Source organism: Rhipicephalus sanguineus, chromosome 2, assembly GCF_013339695.2.
Source record: "Rhipicephalus sanguineus isolate Rsan-2018 chromosome 2, BIME_Rsan_1.4, whole genome shotgun sequence".
Taxonomy (NCBI): Eukaryota; Metazoa; Arthropoda; class Arachnida; order Ixodida; family Ixodidae; genus Rhipicephalus; species Rhipicephalus sanguineus.
Genome location: NC_051177.1, coordinates 219,022,111 through 219,044,569, shown reverse-complemented (window position 1 = coordinate 219,044,569; position 22,459 = coordinate 219,022,111).

Sequence of the window (22,459 nt, the reverse complement as noted above, 5' to 3'; positions counted from 1 at the left end):
CGGCCTCGTGAAGAATTTTTCCCCTTCTCTTTTTTTATATATTTCTTGCCGTCTCTCTATTTGTTCCTTTCTTTATTTCTCTCACTCTCTCTCTAACTCGTTCTCACCCCCATTAGGGTTATTACAGACCCCGCCGTAGTTGGGTCTGCCCAAATTCTGTGGAACATACCCGTTCATGATGATGATGGTATTTGGGCACGGTAAAACTCTTTACGCCGAACTAGAACTGCTTCGCTGTTAAAAAATGTTGCAGTGGCTCAGCTCGGCTATGCCAGGATAACGTAGCGTTGCAACTACTTCGGGATCCGACGAGTTAAGCTTCTCCGCTCTTCTGCGCCGTTGAGCAGCATTTGCGCTCTTCTTCTCCATGGCTTAACCACAGTGGCAAACACCAGTCAGAGGCGCTGTCAAGCGGCTTCAGCGCAGTGTCAGACGGCTACTGCACAGCGAAGGCGAATAGCTGCGCACGCACTGGCGCCAGTACGTCTACCTCGGCTACGACCTCACTCCTCTGGAAAGCGCCGACCGGCGGCAGCGAGTCGCGCGCGGCAGCGGTGGAGTGGGCGGGAGGTGCCGGCTCCGATGCGCCAGATGCGTGAGATCACTGATCCTCGCACATGCGCAGCACGGATCTTGAGGGGCCACGCGAAACTGGCTCGGCTACGCCAGTGTAGCTAACTCTACAAAAACGAGCTCCTTATTCTCCCTTGGCGTTTCTCGCCTTTGGGGCGCACTTAGTGACGCCAGAACGGTGATTCACCTGACATCATTCGGGCACATACTCTCGATAGGTCCACACACGACACTTGTGAATTGTCTCCCACCCTACGTTGCCATGCAGTCGCCGACCCGTTCTTCCTTGTCTCGCATGACCATCGTGCGCGATCAACTGCTTTCGCTCCACTCCGTACGTTTCCGACTGAGCAAGCGGATATAACATGGTGTAGTGGACAAGCGCGAAATCTTCATAGGCTCAATGCTTAGTGGTGATATTGTACGCGTGTTTTATAAAGAAATAAGTGGCAAGGAGATATCGCCCGTAAGAAGGGTAGTGAAGGCGAGGACGAAACTAATGAAAAAGGCGCCGGGTTATTTGGTTCTTCCAACGGACGAGCTTTTTACAGCGAAGGCAATGCAGCTCTCCAGAAAAAAAGCGCGTCCGCATCCACCGTTTTTCTATATATTTTATTGCGTTAACAATTATATAGACACTTTGCACAGGTTTTAACCGTCGCCGTCTTGTTCCGTATAAAGCCCAAATCCATAACATCGCTCCGCGCATCGTATGTTCTACCCGCGAGCAAAAGCTGCTGAGCGCTGGCGAGGAATACGGCTGCCGCAGAGATGAAACAAGCTGGCCATCTCCGTCGCACGGAGGGCGCATGCGATAACATCAGCCCGTGTGCGAGGCCTGTCGTCGATTGCTCCTTAACGAGAAACGAAACGCCCCGGCCGTCTTTCGCTGGACGAAGGAGTATGAACGAATGTCGGGGGAGGGGGGCTGCATGGCTCGAGTAGCTATTGTGAAAATTCACTATAGGCCGCGGTCGGGAGCTCTGGTGTGCACGTTACTCGGAAGTTATCAGCAAACGGCTCGATTGCCCTTCTACGCACTGTGATCTCACCACTTCGTGCTGCAACCACCGAAACGATAAACTTAACGAAAACCGCTTCTCTCCTGGGAGCGGCCGTATTCCAATACACCAGCGTTTTGTAGCGTTACGAGAGATCGGATTAAAAAGTTAGCTACTAGTGATAGTTCGTACAACAATATGACATATTTTTATCACATTTACAGCTTCGTTTTTCCGTTGAAACATTTTTTTTTCGAACTTCAAGCGACAAATTTCTCTCCCAACGAACTCTCAAATCTACCCCCCTCCCACCGCGCGCCGCGCCGCCGGTGATCCGCTGAACTGCGCGCCGTTCACGCGCCGCCGCCGGAGGTGGAAACACCGGCGGGCCCCACCGGCGATCTTGGGACCGGAGCACATGTCTACCTACGCATCAGCCACTGGCCTCCGAGTGTATTACGGATTCATGGCGCAGTCATTCGGTTTATGGCATCAGTTGTCGATAGAATAGGGGACGAATTCTAGCTCACTGAGAATTATACGCAAGTTCCAGGCCACGTGCTTGGTTTCCAGCGGGCCTGGGAAGGAAATGGAGGAGCTATTGGCCTCAGCGTCCACAAAACCGGCTGCAGATGCGCAAGTCATTGTTTAGATACGGTGAAATAAAAAAACTCACAGGGTCCCTTACGCATTCATCAAAGTTGACTAGAACGCGAACGCCATCTTCTTTTTCTTGTCAGTCGATGTATTGATTCTCGCGCGTCCCCCTCCAAAAGCATTCTGCACCTAACGCTGTTTTGCACGGCCTCCGTGACCGATCACGGATGCATTGCAAAGCAACCATTACGTGTGAATACGTCGTCATGTGACGTCACGTTATGTGACGTCATAATGACGCTACATGTTTTGGTGACCTGTGACGTCATTATGACGTCGTATGCTCACGCCATCACGTCACGAATAATTTTTGCATCACTCCTGTTGACGCCGCCGACGAGGGACGCCGACGGGCAATCTTCCCGTTTGATGAGGCATCTAGGGCTTCATTAACCACGGTGTGGTCAATGAGCTGGTGCTCAATGACTACACCGTGGTCAATGAGCACCAGCAGCTGGCCATGACTTGTTATTGAATCCGGTCGTAATCGCGGTGACGAGGGGACCATGGGTAGTGAAGTATGAGGGATACTACCGTTGTTGGAAATCGTGGATGGCTGGGTCATTTCGCCGACAAATTGTATGTCGATAGAGCCGGCGACATGTCGGAACCTGAAGTAACCCTTCGCGTTGGCGAGGCACAGGCCATCGAGGCTGGTAGGACTGGATGGTAGGCCTACGTAGACCTACGTAGGCCAACGTAGGCCTGTTGGTCTACGTAGGCCTGGCTGGTAGGCCTACGTAGACCAACGTCAGTGGATGGCGCTTGTCGTATTCATAGACTACATGGACGTATGTGGCCTACGTAGGCTAGTCTGCAAAGTGGCTGTCAATCAATCTGGCATGATCATCGGTCAGCACGAGGCCATCGCCCAGCCTCGTAAGAAATGAAAAGGACACTGCGTCGTTCTGGTGGTCTAAGTGCACTTTACGGTGCGACGATGTGAATATCATACGTAACTACGTTCATGTATTCCTCCGGGGTAAAGTAATGCCTCAATATAGCTTCCTGAATCATAGGAGTACAAGTGTAATGTTTATTAGACTGCTATAAAAGCGGAGCCAACACTGGAACCACAGACGTTAATCTTATATGACGCCTGTATCGTATTTATCATGTAGTGTTTATTGCTTTCTTGCAAAGTTAGATCGCCAGCACCATAACCACAATTGACGTTGCATCGACATTACGCTTGCATAGCCTGTTTTTCCAAACCAGTTCATAGACCTGGCGTGGCTCTGTGGTAGAATACCGGATTGCCACGCAGAATGCTTGGGTTCGATTCCTGCTGGAATCCTAATTTTCATTCTTTCCATTCGTCGGGTCAACGCTGCCGATGTCGGTTTTTCTTATCGCTCTCGCATTTCAGTTACCAATGTCTGATCTCGCCGTTCCTGGGTAGATATAAACTGTCATTCACCTGTGGCGCATATCCGTACACTGCGGCCCGTGGTAAACGGGTATGAGCCACACGTGCCTCTAGGAAAGGGTTTGACGACGTACGCGACAGAATTTTCATGTTATTCATGTCATGACCCGACAGTCATATTTGTCAAATCCCGTTACCCTCCCATGCCAATTTTGGTCTGCACCAAGTTGAGGAGGCGATCATGAGAGCACCCAGACGTAGGCGACTAGATAGATAGATAGATACGTAGATAGAAACGCTCAAAGTGCCAAAGGTTCGCCAAGAAATGCTTCGCATTTAAAAGTGGTATTGCGCGATGTGACTGTATGGCGAACATAAATGTCAGGTATTAACATGCGAATCATGTTATGCATGTGATGTACGGTATGATTTACATGGCACTGTCATGGTGCGCTTCCGGCCGTTTTGTTAACTGGATATATACCAAAATTGGTATGGCATGACACGAGTGCGTAATGAACATAATTGACAGGTCATGCATGGTATATACCAGGTTTTCCATTCATGCGTGCATAGAAAACATGCCATATATGGTGAACTAGATGAGATGGCATGAATGATTTCACTTGGCTCAAAGACAAACAAGGCGATGTATGCAGCTCTTTGCTGGCTGCTTCGCATTACATCAATTCCCACAGTGCGTGGGATCTGCCGGACTTTTTCCATTACTGTTGTGTTAATTTTCTTTGCCCAGTTGTCTATTTCTAAGAGCACATGTAACCCTGTGGACTTCCCTGCTGCAATTAGGCCTTCGGGCGCTGCAGGTATTAGAAATAAATGGCAAGAAATATTGTTCAACTGGTACTCTGCTTCACTGATACGGTCATCCCAGAAAATACGCCTGTAAGTTCACTGTAATTCACCAATGCTACCATTTCTTGCGTAGGACATCGGAAGAGCCATAATTTTGATGCTGGAATAGAAGACCTCTCGCAAGTCGCGCTCATTCAAGGGTATGCGGAATCCACTCTGGGTAATTTACTCACGCCTCTCTCAATTGCGCGCTTCATGCTGATGAAGCGAAGCTGCCTTTTGAGCTAGCCTGCGTGTGCAGCACGACTGCTTGCTGTAATCATTAAAAACTTAAGGCCAGGCTAACTGAGAACCTTCATGTGTTATCAGGTTTCTCCCTCTTATGGTAGAGGTGTGGAAGAACTGCGATAAAAACTTGGAGGACGCTATTGCTTTGCCTTCAAGAGTAGAAAGCGATAGCGTAATCGCTCCCCGTGCGCATCGCCTTCTCAATTGCTAGTTCTCGTTCGATGCGTCAACCGTGCTGCAAGGAAACGAACATCTGTGGGCGTAACGTTAGCCGTTTCAAACTATCCTAGAATTCCCACTGCAAGTGCAGTTGGGTAGTGCCCACCACGCCGTAATTCTTCCTTCAGCGAAAGGCGCACTACGCGTCCGTAAGGCAACACGCGAAGCTACGCAGCTGCTCACGCTGTTGATGCTTTTGCAGCTGATGACAGTTTAGGATGTCTGTGTGCTTTGTATCCGGTGGGCCTTTAAAACCACCTGTCTTGCAGAATTCACATGTTTTGACACTTGGCGCGATTGTACGCTTCTGCCACGCAATATTCCATGCGTTGAGGAGGCTCCTTCCACCACATGACATTCAAATAGAGTTTCTTCCGAAGCAGTTTGAAGCCGTGGTGTCACTCTGTGGTAGAAAGCCTGCTTGCCACACATAAAGCCTGGGTTAGATTTTCACTCAAACCGAAACATTTTATTATTTAGTTGCTTTGCATATTTCTCAAGTTTTCCCTCAGACAACTCTTATTTTTCGCTCACAACCGATGACGCCGGAATTTCCGCGAAAGGAGCTCTTCAACGCTAGCGCATTAAATAGCTTCGACATTACAATGAGCGCAGGCTGATCAAAGTCGGTAATGTTACCTTTCAAGATTCGTTAAACATGACCCCCGCGCCACCGGCGGAAAGACTGACGCTAATAGCGTTGGCGGCATACATGCGTTAAAAAAAATCTTGAAGGAAACAAAACACGCATGCTTTTCGCCAGTTGTTTCAAAAAGAACTGCTCATTAAGATGAAACCACGGACCAGCACGTTATGCTGCGAGTACTGAAGAAGCACCTCGCTACTACCGCCAGCCTGTCATACATGTTGTTACGGGAGATAAAACACACAAAAAAAGAATCCTGGTGTCTTGCACATCCGTTGACGACACGCGTTTGCCACGGAACTTGAAACCGCCTTGTTTCAAGGGGAATAGGTGCATAGTGGAGCCCAAGCTTATTTTTCATGTTCCTTCCGCTTTACACAGGTACTGCTTCAAGATACAACACTTCTGCGACTGTAGACAAAGCACTGGCATCAGAGACATCAAAGCCAGATGCATCAGACCCGGAGGCGCATTTACCTTCTGTGTCTCCTCTGGTGTGAACTGCCGCCTATTTATTGCTTACTGGTTTACTTAGTGTATATAATTTGAGAATGGCGCAGTCATCGGACATATCGAATAGTGACGCCTTAATTATTGATCTTTTTCAGACCCCCAAAATGTTAGCAAAAGCAAGTTTGATATAGGGCTCTACACAGATGACTCAAAAGTGGATGATCAGACAAAACACCAACTGCTAACTCCTCCTTGGATTCCTCCGCCAGGCTACATGTTTAAGTCTATGAATGATTTAAAGCAGAAACGAAGGTTTCAGGTGGCTTGGCTGGAGAGGTACCAATGGCTTAGCTACTCAGCGCTTCAAGAGGGTGCGTTTTGCCGAGTTTGCGTCCTTATTAAGAGAAGTGAGGTTGGCAAGGGCCAAAATGCGCTCACTGGGGCCCTTGTATCCAAGCCATTCCAAAGTGGATGCATGGCCTCGCAGTCTTCGGTGCACATGAAGCCACTAAATATCACACTAACGCTCAGCTGGTAGCCAATAATTTTCTTCAAACCTTCTCAGGATGTATGCTCAGTGTTGTTGATCAACTGGACCAGGGCAGGCAAATTCAAATAAGACAGAACCGAAGGAAGTTACAGCCTATTGTTGAGACAGTTCTCTTTCGCGGGCGGCAAGGTCTGGCTTCCCGTGGCCATAGATACAGTGGTACCATGGATTCAAGCACAGCCTCCTCTACAAATAGAGACAACTTCAGAGCGCTGCTTAGCATGCGAGCGGATTGTGGCGAGACAGGTCTAAAAAGCATTTGGAAAGTTGCCCAAATAATGCCTCGTATTTAAGTCCAGATGTACAAAACCAGATTATAGAAATCTCTGCTGCAATCATCAAGGAAAGCCTAGTCGCAAAAGTAAATGCTGCAGGCTCCTTCTCCGTACTTGCTGATCAAACGACGGATATTGCTGTATCGAGCAGCTTACTGTTTGTGCAAGGTACCTTAATAAGGATGCGAACGAAATCGAAGAAGTGTTCTTAGGCTTTGTGCCAATTCACGACCAAAGTGGCCGGGCCCTCGCCGACACCATCATAAGGTTCCTTATGATGGGACTTAGCGCATGGGACTTAATATGCAGCATCTCCATGGTAAAGGCTACGATGGTGCAAGCTCGATGGCCGTCAAAACGGATGGTGTTCAAGCTGCTGTTCGTGAGAAATATCTAGCCGCACTCTACACTTACTGCGCCAGTCCCTCCCTTAATCTAGTTCTTGTGTGCGGCATACTCCATCACAGACATCCAAAACTGTTTTGGGACTCCAAAGGCGATGTCAGTCTTTTTCCGTAAATCTTCTAGCCGCTCACACGTTTTGCGAAAAACGATAAATTTGAGCTGTCATGAGTGTACAAGGCAGCGCCTTTCATGATTATGCAAAACGCGGTGGTTCGAGAAGCACGATGCAGTGCTTTCATTTGTGATCCCCTTTGAGCCGTTGATCGCAGCACTAGAGGAGATTAAGTTTAACGGAAATGACGAAGGTCCAGTGCAGGCAAACAGTCTAATGTTGGCACTCTTGTCATCAGCGTTCCTTGTAAGCCTGCATATGGCGGATCGCGTGTTAGCACTGACTTAGCCACTGTCAAAGAAGCTGCAGACGAGGAGTATGGACATGAGCGCTGCCATTGACGACATAGGAGTGGTACAGCAGACAATTGAAAGTGACCGCAAGAACACAATGCTTCTTTCTCAAAAATATTTGCACAAGTGCAGGTATTGGCAGAAAAACTGAATGTGGAGATCACCATCCGTCGAGCCGGTGTCCGGAAGCAAAACCTTGCGAGCAATGCATTTGAAAGTGCGGAAGAATATGGACCACGTACTAGCCGAGTTAAACCAACGGTTCGAAAAGCATAGGGCACTTCTAAAGGACTTTTCAGTAATTGTGACATCCGCAATACCACCAATGCAAGATGATCGGAAGAAAGGAGCAGAAAATCGCCTAACTGTTTTTGCGCATGACGTCGAAACGAGGGCAGCTTTGGGAGAACTGCGACTATGGTGGACAAAGTGGGCGAACAAAGCAGCAAACCAGCACCTCAGTACAGGAACCGATGCCCTCTCTCATTGCGACAGCAGCTTCTATCCGAATGCGTACAAGCTACTCCAGATTCTAGTCACCCTTCCAGTGACCACTTCCAGCGCAGAGAGAAAGTTTTCAAGCATGAGGTTACTTAAGAATTACGCTCCACGATGTCTGAGGAACGCATGGTTGGCCTGGCACTTCTGTACGCCCAAAGAAATGTCGACATCAGCGTGTCGGAAGTCATTGACCACTTCGCTAAGCTTCCTCGCCGGGTTAACATTGTCCTTTGATACCGCGCAGGACAAAAACCTGCGCAAACAAAAGGAAGAGACACTGCTGTCCCAGAGTTTAGGTCAATGAGCCCGTAATTCTGATGCAATATTATTGTTCACCACCTTTGAAAGCCGTGAGAAGTTTGTACCTTTTAGCAGTTAACACCGTGACCTAATATAAACATACGAATAGGGGCATCAGGTGGATATTAACAGCCAATCGACAGCTTCACCTTGTTCACTGAGAGGTCGGCATACGCGGCGTTACCAAACAAATTCAGCTATTGGGAAGCCGTACTAGCGGCATTATTCGTTACTTTCATTTGTCGTTTTTGTTCTTCATTGCTTTTTGAACTAGAAGCGACAACCCTCCTTTTATATTGAGCGCACAATAGTGGTTGGCACTTTTAAATCAGTTTTGAAATAGTTTCTTTCGTTATTTCTGCGCTCTTCCTTTATAGTTCTGTCCACATGGTGCGTCCGAGGCAGCAGCTTGGCCCAAGGACATATCGCTTTCTGTGATTCTGCAGCATGTTATTTTGCCTTATTTTGGGCACTATGTATGGTGATCATTGCTAGCTCCGTATATTGATTGCATATTTAAATGTACATTTGTGATTTTTTGTGTATGCATACTGCACACTGCTTCCGGTGGCTTATGTTTTGCCCGTATTCGACGTGTACTTTCCCATTCTTGTTTTTTCCTGGCTGTATCATTTGTGCAAAAAGAACGTTTTGGGTAAACAATCTGCATTAAAATATTTGATCTCCTCCCGGTTATTTTGTGGACTTCATTTTTTTTGTTATCAGGCGCTTCTTCAGTTTAAAACTGATGCAGTTCCAAAGCTCCAACGCCCTGGGCGCCTTTTGATGATCATCAAAAGGCGTGCAGGTCGTGCCCTTACACTATCCGCCGAAGACGCCGTCGCGACAGCCTAACGCGCGCGCAGATCGGGAGAATTCGAGAAATCAAAGTGGAAGCGATCGTTTCCGCAGAAAAACCGGCGAGACGAATACCGTTACCCTAGCTGTCGCTGTGCTACGTGCTTCGCGCCGAACAATCACTTGGAATGTTCGCGAAACCGGGAAGGATCCAAACGAGAGACGACGGAGGGTAGGACGGTATGGTGAAGTCGGCGAAGAAGATTTGTTGTTCGAGTGAGTAGTGTAGTGCGGTCAGTGAATCTTGAAGAATCGAGTGATGACGCCGTGGGAGCACTGTTTTGAAAAGTGTCGCCAAACGACGGTTATCAGAGCTGGAGTTCGTCTGAGTGTTTCCTGGAAGAGAAATATTCGAGAAACGTTCGAAGAATTGTAAGCTGCACGCGACTGGTGAATGTTCAAGACCTTTAAGTGTTCTTGGATAGTTTCGAATGAATGAGATTGCATTTGTAGCGCGGTAAGTTTGTTCCCGTTGTTTTAAACACCATCTAAGATATGTTGTGAGTTGTAATGATACCTGCCGAGTGCGCAAGTTTGCGTGATGCTTGTACTCCCTTAACTAAGAATACATTTTGTTTGTGTTGTCAACTCTTGGCTTCACTCGGTCTTTGGACCACAACCGGCGTTCGTCGGCGCACTAAAGAGACCTACATTTAAAATGTGTGTGCTTTCGTAGTGCGTTTCGGTAGGCCGATAAGTCAGCCCTTGGAATCTGCCCGGCGACTGCCTCCCAATTAACGGGATCAGTGATTAAAGGGATCAGCGATTCAGTGACACGTTTCATTTCAGGTGAGTCAAACGGGCAGCAGTCATGGAGAGTATTGAGGCCCACTCTACAAAGCATTAGTACTCCTAGGGCAAACTGGTCACATATGTGGGGTAATCGGCACTTCTAATAACGACTTCAATATTCAACCTGTAATGTGCAACTATAAAACGTGTTATCTACGCCCTGATTGAAGTGTCGCTCGTACAAACGCGACTGTCGAAGCGCTTCTCCGTGAGCGGCTGTACCGGAGGAGTGGCGCCAGGGCGGGCGCAAGGAGAACTTGTCCCCAGACGCCGTTTCGGCGCCACGCAGCAGGCCGCACCTGTTTTTTTATGTAGCGGCCGTGGCCAGGAACTCCTTTTCTCTTGTGGAATAGGTGGTTGCTTCCTTTGATAGCAACCGGCTAGCATAAATGATGACCCTTTCTAGCCCGTCATTCTTCTCCGCATGGATGGCGCCGTGTCCTACGCTGCTTGCGTCGGTGTGTATTTCCGTATCAGCGTATTCGTCGAAATACCCCTACTGAAAAAACCTATATGGTTTCATACAGGACCCATAAAATTGTATATAGGACCCATACAGGACCCATATAGCGCTATATAGGACCCATACAGGACCCATATAGCGCTATATAGGACCCATACAGGACCCATATAGCGCTATATAGGACCCATACAGGACCCATATAGTGCTATATAGGACCAACGTAGGACCTATAAATGCCCCATATAGTGCTATATAGGACCAATCTAAGCCCTATAAAGACCCATACAGTGCTACATAAGACCCAAATGGGACCTAAAAATGATCCGTATGGTGGTATGCAGGGCCCAGAAGACCGAATGTAGGACCTCGACAGGGCACCCTACATAGACCCACAAGGTTTACTGTAGGACGTATAAAGGATTTATTATTATTATACCGAATATGTAGGGCCTGAGTAAGACTCCGTTGGTACTGAAGTGCATAAAATGGCCAGAATTTAGTTTCTCAGCTCTATACCACTTCATGAAGTCATGATTTTAATTAATTAATTTATTTATTTTTTTATCAATTAACCACTTAACAAGTATTAATTATACAACATGCAAATATATAGGCTAAAGTATATTAGAGAGATATAAGTGGTGCTCCATGGTTATAAAACTTTCAGGGGACCACGCAAAAACGTCGCTTTGTTTCCGGGGAGAATGGCACAACTCACCACGGGGGATCGGCCACGAAACGTGCGGCAGTATAATTTGTTAAAAAAAAGAGAAAGAAGGGGGGGGGAGGAAATGCGAAAAATGATAATCTATTGGAAAATAAAAATATTTGCGGTAATTTTGGTTTCTTTTAATGCTACTTACACTAATGTTACATAATTGAAATAATTAAGTCAATATATAGATAACATAAATAAATAAATGAATGAAAATATTTTTAGATGCAGCATAATTGGTAAACTAAGAATATGGTCGAGTAAAGTTGCAAGGCATGCTTGTGGCTTGTGCTACCCTACTGAAAAAAACCTATATGGTTTCATACAGGATCCGTATGGTTTTATACAGGACTTACAGGACTAAATATAGGAATTGTATAGGACCGTGTGGGGGTATATAGGATCCAAACAGGATCCAAATGGGACCTAAACAGGACCCATATGGTGGTATATAGGACGCAAGTAGGACCTACAGAGGACCCATATGGCGGTATATAGGATTGAAATAGGACCGCCAGAGGACCCATATGGCGGTTATAGGATACAAATAGGGCCGCCCAGGACCTATATGGCGGCATATAGGATCAACACAGGAGTTGTTTTCTTTCATCCGCTCTCATTCAAACCTCTCACAATCTCTTCCTGATCAATAGTTCGCCTTTTTATCTTTATAAGTGGCAGGGCAGCACTTAATTCTCAGTGTTATCTTTCAAATTCCCTTTCATCTCAATCTAGCTCTCGAACCAGCTGGCTTTTTTTTTATCTTGACAAGTGGCAGTGCAGCACATAATCATCCGCTTTCATCTACACCTCTTACAACATCTTTTTGCACGCGCACCCCTTACAAAAATGCACTTTGCGCGTCAATTGACCCCGAACCGAGGCCTTTTTGACTCAATAGCTGGTCAATTAAACGGCAGCTTCTAATGAGTGCCCTCAATAAACATTGAATTGACATTAGGTTTGAAATATTCTGTTGACTCTCACTCACTTAATTTTTAATTGACATACACTAAGAAAGTTTTAATTGACCGACGGTTACTACACATTTAATTGACCTAGTATTGAGCGCTCTCAATGAGGGATGTTGACACCTACATTAGCTTCTGGGGTAGAATTCACAAAACTTATTGTGTGTGTGTGTGTGTGTGTGTGTGTGTGTGTTTGTGTGTGTGTGTGCGCGCGTGCGTGCGTGCGTGCGTGCGTGTCATATGGCCAGCACCACTATTGGCTGCAGTTTTCTCTTACGTATATTTTTCCATTTTTCTGTAAGACACGTTCGTTAATAAGGGTCCTGAATTAGGCATAAACCAAACTTGAGGATACAGTTACAGCACTCAGTGGAGCAGCATTGTATTACATAAAACTGCATGCAAGCATATGCTTTCAGGCACTGACTGTGCGGCGCACGTGTTTCTGAACTGTGTAGACGGATCGTGTCACGGTCAAGAGCGACACGTGCATTTGCTTCAATGATGCGCTAAAATGCTGCCTTCCAAAATTAGCAAAAATACCCTTGATTCAATGTTTATCAGAATGTGTATTCAAATATTATTTTATTACTATTTATTCATGAGAAGTACGATAAAAATGGGGATAAAACACGTCGTGGTAGCCGGCTTACGCGAAAAGAATGCGGATTCGACGAACGCGTCTTTCAACGGTCGTGCATTCTTAAGCTGCACTTCCCCGAGGGGGGAAAAGGCGCGCCCTATTGTTCCGAAACTCGCCTGTCTGGTAAGTCGCGGGCGGTAGTTTTTGCACGTGGCGAGACCATGAGGGGGGAAGAATTCTGAGAACGCATGTCGCAAACATTCGCTGCACAGGTGCAAGGAGGCCCGTCTACTGTTGCGATCAAGAAAATAACGCGAGAAAAGATCAATTTGTATTTTATAGGGTGCTAATATTGCGCCATGAAAACTTGATAGTTCACAAATAAGCTTCGCAGAATTTATTGGCAGTTACACCAGTGTAAATTTCTGACGGTCACTTTAGTCCTTGTTGTGTATCCCTCCGCGCCGCACTTTCTTCTTCAGAATTGCTCACCAGCGTCACGAGCGCGGATCGTGTTCGTCACTTGCGATCTCTCTTGCTTTGATTTCGTGGACATCGAGTACCGCGATGTGCACAGGCTATCAGCGAAAGAGTGAAGAACATACTTCGCTCATGTGCTGCAATTGTGGCCGTACATGGAAGTTTGTTTCGGCGGAACGGTTGTTCACCAGACCCAGCATCGCAACTTTCCTGCGGACAAATGGACACCTCAGCCTACATGCAAGACTCCATCGCAGCTTCCCTTCTGCAAAGCTGCAGAGACAGATACCGTCACCATGATGTGCCATCAACATTTTCTGTATTTGCTGGATCTCCAAACCACGCGCCTCTGTTGATTATCTTTGAAGGTAAGTTTATCATTTTGACTGCCTTCGTACGTTCTACTCGAAAGTCATGAAAACTGAAAAAAAAGTATTGTGCGTTGGATGTTGTATCAGTATGCAACTACGTAACTATTGTGGTTTACATTATTAAACCGTTCTCTTCTAGCTATTTTATTTTTTATGACAAGATTTTCTCTCTTTTTTTTTGTATTTCTTACAGGCATGCCTTGCCCTGGTTATTCGGAAACAGGCGCTACGCCAACTAAATGATGGCATTCGTCCCTATTAGAGTTTTCGTAAAAATAAATATAGATGTTAACAGATCTGTGTTTTCCATTTTGACTTGAACACTTTACAGAACACCGAAGGTCCGCTGCAGCTTACACAATGAAGAAATCACAGCATCTGCATCACTGTGCATGTGCGTGTATGGTGCCGTTTGATTGCGGAGATGCTTAAAGATTTAAATAAATAATCAGTTACGAAATATTCTTGCCTGATCGTTTTTCTTCAAGTGTATACGTAAGTTCAACAGTGAATTCTTACATTCTTATAATTAGACTGCTGCGAGATATCATTACAGCTTGAATTGTTGTATATATTTGCTTTTATTACACGCTTCATAAACTGGCATGTCTTTATCAATATGTTCCTTTGCTGCACGTCATTTGTGACCCAAATCGCTGATTCGGCCCATATTACCCATATCACCTGTAACACCCATATAATCAACCTACCTGTATCACCTATACGACCTATATCACCTATACAACCTATGTCACCTATAAACCTGTATCACCTATAAACCTGTATCACCTATAAAGCCGTATCCCCTATACGACCTGTATCCAATAACATCATATGTATGGGTCCTGTATATATAGGAATTTTCAGTAGGGTACCATAGTTATTCTAACTTTGTGCTACCATAGTTATTCAAAAATAAGAATATGGGAGAGATGTGGCACTTTGTCTTGCGCAAGAACTGGCTGGAAGCCCGTGGAGCGAACCTGCATTTCTCCAAGAAAGATAAAATAAATATTAAAAAAAAAGACAGCGAAGCATTTATTCGTAGGAGGTGTGAGCAAACAAATATTCTCAACTTAAAAAAAAATCAAATCAATCGCGCATCTTCTTTCCAAAAAACAAGTCCAAAAAAATGTGTGCCCATAAACACGAAACCGAAACCGCGTTTGCACTAGCCTCTTGGCAGAAGGCCTCTTGTCAATACTTGGCTTAGTATGTCGTGCACGAGTGGCAGAAGAGCTTGTAATTCTCAATGTTTTGTTTCCTGTGCGTCCATCTAAACCATCGAAAACATCTTGTCGTACTTGCACAAGAAATTCCTCTCACTGCCAGAGCATAAGGCTTCGCTGTACAGAACTGTTCTCGAAACAAAATTACCAGCAACTTTCAGTTGAAGATTACATGCACTTGTGGCGACCACTGCGCACAGACCGGCGCAGCCTCCGCCTCGTCATTGATTAGCCCGGCGTGACACAGCTACCTGCTGCAACACGCTTCCGATAAAAGACAGCGCCACGCCGTTCCGTCGGAGGCTTACGTCACCACCGCTGGCTATATAACCCAAACTACCAAGCTTGGTTTCATGTTTGTCGCTCTAACCTTCCGAAGCGCAGCATCGGCATGCTTGCCCTGCTGCTGCTCTTACGTTAATAAACATCGCTTTGTTTTATGTTGGGATCCGTCCTTCACCGACCCGCATCCCACATCTGGTGACCCGGACGTGATTCGAACACGCAACCGGCGCTCCACCGCTGCCACCGAGCTCCGCGGCCATGTTCCAGCCTGCTGAAGCCTGGCAGCCACAATTCGACCCGCCTCTGCCACCGTTCCGGACATACAACCTCGAGTCCTGGTTTGAGGACTTCGCGGCGGCGTTGGAGCTTAACGGCATCTGGCTGCAGGCATTCATGTTTGAGGTACTAGAGTACCACCTTCCGCGTGACCTCAAACGCAGCCTCACCTACTTCGCGTGGCGCCCTCGCCCTTACGATGACCTGCGGGACGCCGTGCTCGAGTTTTACGGCATCGCACCCGCCGCAGCAACCGAGCCCTCGGCACCCGCCGCAGCAGACGAGCCCTCGGCACCCGCCGCAGCAGACGAGCCCTCGGCACCCGCCGCAGCAGACGAGCCCTCGGCACCCGCCGCAGCAGACGAGCCCCCGGCACCACCGGCGACGGCAGACGAGCCCCCGGCACCACCGGCGACGGCAGACGAGCCCCCGGCACCACCGGCGACGGCAGACGAGCCCCCGGCACCGCCCGCGACGGCAGACGAGCCCGCACCGCCCGCGACGGCAGACGAGCCCCCGGCACCGCCCGCGACGGCAGACGAGCCCCCGGCACCGCCCGCGACGGCAGACGAGCCCCCGGCACCGCCCGCGACGGCAGACGAGCCCCCGGCACCGCCCGCGACGGCAGACGAGCCCCCGGCACCGCCCGCGACGGCAGACGAGCCCCCGGCACCGCCCGCGACGGCAGACGAGCCCCCGGCACCGCCCGCGACGGCAGACGAGCCCCCGGCACCACCCGCGACGGCAGACCCGGCGCCCGCTTCGGCAGACCCGGCGCCCGCGACGGCAGACCCGGCACCCGCGACGGCAGACGAGGCCCCGGCACCCGTGACGGCATCAGCACCTACTGATCCTGTGTGCGACACCCGTCCTCTACGCCACTCTCAGCCCCGACCCCCAGGAAAAAATGGAGCACCCGTTCGCTACCCCGTGTTACCGACCAGGACAGGACCGACTCAAGCCCGCGTACATCGCGGCGAACGAACCTGGCAGCGCCACTCTTTCAACTGGCGTCCGTCCACAGCCACCGACGTCGCAGCCCGCTCTTTTCACGACACGCTCTGGACGTCTGGTACGCCTCCCAGGTTTCTACAGACCCTGAGGGCTCTGCACTCCGCGGGGGGGTGATGTGGCGACCACTGCGCACAGACCGGCGCAGCCTCCGCCTCGTCATTGATTAGCCCGGCGTGACACAGCTACCTGCTGCAACACGCTTCCGATAAAAGACAGCGCCACGCCGTTCCGTCGGAGGCTTACGTCACCACCGCTGGCTATATAACCCAAACTACCAAGCTTGGTTTCATGTTTGTCGCTCTAACCTTCCGAAGCGCAGCATCGGCATGCTTGCCCTGCTGCTGCTCTTACGTTAATAAACATCGCTTTGTTTTATGTTGGGATCCGTCCTTCACCGACTCCGCATCCCACACACTCATCAAAACGGTTCATCTGAGTCTTTGGACGACACAAACTCACACTGTCGTCATCAATACTTGGCTTAGTATGTCGTGCACGAGTGGCAGAAGAGCTTGTAATTCTCAATGTTTTGTTTCCTGTGCGTCCATCTAAACCATCGAAAACATCTTGTCGTACTTGCACAAGAAATTACTCTCACTGCCAGAGCATAGGGCTTCATTGTACCGAACTGTTCTCGAAACAAAATTACCAGCATCTTTCAGTTGAAGATTACATGCACTCATCAAAACGGTTCATCTGAGTCTTTGGACGACAACAAACTCACACTGTTGTCATCAATACTTGGCTTAGTCTGTCGTGCACGAGTGGCAGAAGAGCTTGTAATTCTCAATGTTTTGTTTCCTGTGCGTCCATCTAAACCATCGAGAACATCTTGTCGTACTTGCACAAGAAATTACTCTCACTGCCAGAGCATAAGGCTTCGTTGTACCGAACAGTTCTCGAAACAAAATTACCAGGAACTTTCAGTTGGAGGTTACGTGCACTCATCAAAACGGTTCATCTGAGTCTTTGGACGACACAAACTAACACTGTCGTGATCAATACTTGGCTTAGTTTGTCGTGCACGAGTGGCAGAAGAGCATGTAATTCTCAATGTTTTGTTTCCTGCGTGTCCATCTGAACCTTCGCAAACATCTTGTCGTACTTCCACGAGAAACCATTCTCACTGCCAGAGCATACAGCTTCGTTGTACCGAACTGTTCTCGAAACAAAATTACCAGCAACTTTCAGTTGAAGATTACATGCACTCATCAAAACGGTTCATCTGAGTCTTTGGACGACACAAACTCACACTGTCGTGATCAATACTTGGCTTAGTTTGTCGTGCACGAGTGGCAGAAGAGCAGTAATTCTCAATGTTTTGTTTCCTGTGCGTCCATCTGAACCTTCGGAAACATGTTGTCGTACTTCCACGAGAAACCACTCTCACTGCCAGAGCATACAGCTTCGTTGTACTCAACTGCTCTCGAAACAGAATTACCAGCAACTTTCAGTTGAAGATTACATGCACTCATCAAAACGGTTCATCTGAGTCTTTGAACGACACAAACTCACACTGTCGTGATCAATACTTGTCTTAGTTTGTCGTGCACGAGTGGCAGAAGAGCAGTAATTCTCAATGTTTTGTTTCCTGTGCGTCCATCTGAACGTTCGGAAACATGTTGTCGTACTTCCACGAGAAACCATTCTCATTGCCAGAGCATACAGCTTCGTTGTACTCAACTGTTCTCGAAACAAAATTACCAGGAACTTTCAGTTGAAGATTACATGCACTCATCAAAACGGTTCATCTGAGTCTTTGAACGACACAAACTCACACTCTCGTGATCAATACTTGTCTTAGTTTGTCGTGCATGAGTGGCAGAAGAGCAGTAATTCTCAATGTTTTGTTTCCTGTGCGTCCATCTGAACCTTTGGAAACATGTTGTCGTACTTCCACGGGAAACCACTCTCACTGCCAGAGCATACAGCTTCGTTGTACTCAACTGTTCTCGAAACAGAATTACCAGCAACTTTCAGTTGAAGATTACATGCACTCATCAAAACGGTTCATCTGAGTCTTTGAACGACACAAACTCACACTGTCGTGATCAATACTTGGCTTAGTTTGTCGTGGACGAGTGGCAGAAGAGCAGTAATTCTCAATGTTTTGTTTCCTGTGCGTCCATCTGAACCTTCGGAAACATGTTGTCGTACTTCCACGAGAAACCACTCTCACTGCCAGAGCATACAGCTTCGTTGTACTCAACTGTTCTCGAAACAGAATTACCAGCAACTTTCAGTTGAAGATTACATGCACTCATCAAAACGGTTCATCTGAGTCTTTGAACGACACAAACTCACACTGTCGTGATCAATACTTGTCTTAGTTTGTCGTGCACGAGTGGCAGAAGAGCAGTAATTCTCAATGTTTTGTTTCCTGTGCGTCCATCTGAACCTTCGGAAACATGTTGTCGTACTTCCACGAGAAACCACTCTCACTGCCAGAGCATACAGCTTCGTTGTACTCAACTGTCCTCGAAACAGAATTACCAGCAACTTTCAGTTGAAGATTACATGCACTCATCAAAACGGTTCATCTGAGTGTTTGAACGACACAAACTCACACTGTCGTGATCAATGCTTGTCTTAGTTTGTCGCGCACGAGTGGCAGAAGAGCAGTAATTTTCAATGTTTTGTTTCCTGTGCGTCCATCTGAACCTTCGGAAACATGTTGTCGTACTTCCACGAGAAACCATTCTCATTGCCAGAGCATACAGCTTCGTTGTACTCAACTGTTCTCGAAACAAAATTACCAGGAACTTTCAGTTGAAGATTACATGCAATCATCAAAACGGTTCATCTGAGTCTTTGAACGACACAAACTCACACTGTCGTGATCAATACTTGTCTTAGTTTGTCGTGCACGAGTGGCAGAAGAGCAGTAATTCTCAATGTTTTGTTTCCTGTGCGTCCATCTGAACCTTCGAAACATCTTGTCGTACTTCCACGAGAAACCACTCTCACTGCCAGAGCATACAGCTTCGTTGTACTCAACTGTTCTCGAAACAGAATTACCAGCAACTTTCAGTTGAAGATTACATGCACTCATCAAAACGGTTCATCTGAGTCTTTGAACGACACAAACTCACACTGTCGTGATCAATACTTGTCTTAGTCTGTCGTGCACGAGTGGCAGAAGAGCAGTAATTCTCAATGTTTTGTTTCCTGTGCGTCCATCTGAACCTTCGGAAACATGTTGTCGTACTTCCACGAGAAACCATTCTCATTGCCAGAGCATACAGCTTCATTGTACTCAACTGTTCTCGAAACAAAATTACCAGGAACTTTCAGTTTGGTTACGTGCACTCATCAAAACGGTTCATCTTATTCTTTGGACGACACAAACTCACACTGTCGTGATCAATACTTGGCTTAGTCTGTCGTGCACGAGTGGCCTAAGAGCACGTAATTCTGAATCTTTTCTTTCCTGTGCGTCCATCTGAACCTTCGGAAACATGTTGTCGTACTTCCACGAGAAACCACTCTCACTGCCAGAGCATACAGCTTCGTTGTACTCAACTGTTCTCGAAACAGAATTACCAGCAACTTTCAGTTGAAGATTGCATGCACTCATCAAAACGGTTCATCTGAGTCTTTGAACGACACAAACTCACACTGTCGTGATCAATACTTGTCTTAGTTTGTCGTGCACGAGTGGCAGAAGAGCAGTAATTCTCAATGTTTTGTTTCCTGTGCGTCCATCTGAACCTTCGGAAACATGTTGTCGTACTTCCACGAGAAACCACTCTCACTGCCAGAGCATACAGCTTTGTTGTACTCAACTGTTCTCGAAACAGAATTACCAGCAACTTTCAGTTGAAGATTACATGCACTCATCAAAACGGTTCATCTGAGTCTTTGAACGACACAAACTCACACTGTCGTGATCAATACTTGTCTTAGTTTCTCGTGCACGAGTGGCAGAAGAGCAGTAATTCTCAATGTTTTGTTTCCTGTGCGTCCATCTGAACCTTCGGAAACATGTTGTCGTACTTCCACGAGAAACCACTCTCACTGCCAGAGCATACAGCTTCGTTGTACTCAACTGTTCTCGAAACAGAATTACCAGCAACTTTCAGTTGAAGATTACATGCACTCATCAAAACGGTTCATCTGAGTCTTTGAACGACACAAACTCACACTGTCGTGATCAATACTTGGCTTAGTTTGTCGTGCACGAGTGGCAGAAGAGCAGTAATTCTCAATGTTTTGTTTCCTGCGCGTCCATCTGAACCTTCGGAAACATGTTGTCGTACTTCCACGAGAAACCATTCTCATTGCCAGAGCATACAGCTTCGTTGTACTCAACTGTTCTCGAAACAAAATTACCAGGAACTTTCAGTTTCGTTACGTGCACTCATCAAAACGGTTCATCTGAGTCTTTGAACGACACAAAATCACACTGTCGTGATCAATACTTGTCTTAGTTTGTCGTGCACGAGTGGCAGAAGAGCAGTAATTCTCAATGTTTTGTTTCCTGTGCGTCCATCTGAACCTTCGGAAACATGTTGTCGTACTTCCACGAGAAACCACTCTCACTGCCAGAGCATACAGCTTCGTTGTACTCAACTGTTCTCGAAACAGAATTACCAGCAACTTTCAGTTGAAGATTACATGCACTCATCAAAACGGTTCATCTGAGTCTTTGAACGACACAAACTCACACTGTCGTGATCAATACTTGTCTTAGTTCTCGTGCACGAGTGGCAGAAGAGCAGTAATTATCAATGTTTTGTTTCCTGTGCGTCCATCTGAACCTTCGGAAACATGTTGTCGTACTTCCACGAGAAACCACTCTCACTGCCAGAGCATGGGGCTTCATTGTACCGAACTGTTCTCGAAACAAAATTACCAGCAACTTTCAGTTGAAGGTTACGTGCACTCATCAAAACGGTTCATCTGAGTCTTTGAACGACACAAACTCACACTGTCGTGATCAATACTTGGCTTAGTCTGTCGTGCACGAGTGGCAGAAGAGCATGTAATTCTCAATGTTTTGTTTCCTGCGCGTCCATCTGAACCTTCGCAAACATCTTGTCGTACTTCCACGAGAAACCATTCTCATTGCCAGAGCATACAGCTTCGTTGTACTCAACTGTTCTCGAAACAAAATTACCAGCAACTTTCAGTTGATGGTTACGTGCACTCATCAAAACGGTTCATCTGAGTCTTTGGACGACACAAACTCACACTGTCGTGATCAATACTTGGCTTAGTCTGTCGTGCACGAGTGGCAGAAGAGCATGTAATTCTCAATGTTTTGTTTCCTGCGCGTCCATCTGAACCTTCGGAAACATGTTGTCGTACTTCCACGAGAAACCATTCTCATTGCCAGAGCATACAGCTTCGTTGTACTAGACTGTTCTCGAAACAGAATTACCAGCAACTTTCAGTTGAAGATTACATGCACTCATCAAAACGGTTCATCTGAGTCTTTGAACGACACAAACTCACTCTGTCTTGATCAATACTTGTCTTAGTTTGTCGTGCATGAGTGGCAGAAGAGCAGTAATTCTCAATGTTTTGTTTCCTGTGCGTCCATCTGAACCTTTGGAAACATGTTGTCGTACTTCCACGGGAAACCACTCTCACTGCCAGAGCATACAGCTTCGTTGTACTCAACTGTTCTCGAAACAGAATTACCAGCAACTTTCAGTTGAAGATTACATGCACTCATCAAAACGGTTCATCTGAGTCTTTGAACGACACAAACTCACACTGTCGTGATCAATACTTGGCTTAGTTTGTCGTGGACGAGTGGCAGAAGAGCAGTAATTCTCAATGTTTTGTTTCCTGTGCGTCCATCTGAACCTTCGGAAACATGTTGTCGTACTTCCACGAGAAACCACTCTCACTGCCAGAGCATACAGCTTCGTTGTACTCAACTGTTCTCGAAACAGAATTACCAGCAACTTTCAGTTGAAGATTACATGCACTCATCAAAACGGTTCATCTGAGTCTTTG